At 36.2% G+C, this 591-nt stretch overlaps 1 non-coding gene across 1 annotated transcript; it reads right to left on the bottom strand.

The window, feature by feature from the left end:
• Positions 1-274: 274 nt before the first annotated feature.
• On the bottom strand, positions 275-381 carry LOC129502680 (U6 spliceosomal RNA). The gene has a single exon (XR_008663004.1). It is a non-coding gene; the product is annotated as a U6 spliceosomal RNA (small nuclear RNA).
• Positions 382-591: the final 210 nt, after the last annotated feature.

Here is a 591-nt window from a genome sequence, read left to right as displayed (position 1 = left end):
TATAACACCCAGTGCTCATCCCATCAAGTGCCCCCCTTAGTGCCCCTCACCCAGTTACCCCATTCCCCACCCTCTTCTCCTTCTGCAACCCTTTGTTTGTTTCTCAGACTTAGGAGTTTCTCATGATTTGTCTTCCTCTCTAATTTTTCCCCACTCAGTTTTCCTCCTTTACCTTACAGTATCTTTCACTATTTCTCATATTCCATATATGAGTGAAACCATATGATCATTGTCTTTCTCTGATTGACTTATTTCACTCAGCATAATACCCTCCAAAAATATGAAACGTTTCATGAATTTATGTGTCATCTTTGTGCAAGGGCCATGCTAATCTTCTCTGTATTGTTCCAATTTTAGTATATGTGCTGCCCAAGTGAGCACTAGAAGTTTTTAATAGCTCCATAATGATATATACGCAAGCAAACATCTCTCTGGTAGACATTAGCAATTTTAAATAATCTTTTTAAATTAAATATAAAATATATGAAGAATAATATACAAATTACAAGTATAATTATAAGTATTTCACAAAAGGGACACACCTGTAGAACCATCACCCTGACCAAGAAACAGAACATTTGAAACAGCCCA

This window comes from Nyctereutes procyonoides, unplaced genomic scaffold, assembly GCF_905146905.1.
Source record: "Nyctereutes procyonoides isolate TBG_1078 unplaced genomic scaffold, NYPRO_anot_genome, whole genome shotgun sequence".
Taxonomy (NCBI): Eukaryota; Metazoa; Chordata; class Mammalia; order Carnivora; family Canidae; genus Nyctereutes; species Nyctereutes procyonoides.
This window is presented reverse-complemented; position numbering and strand designations above follow the sequence as displayed.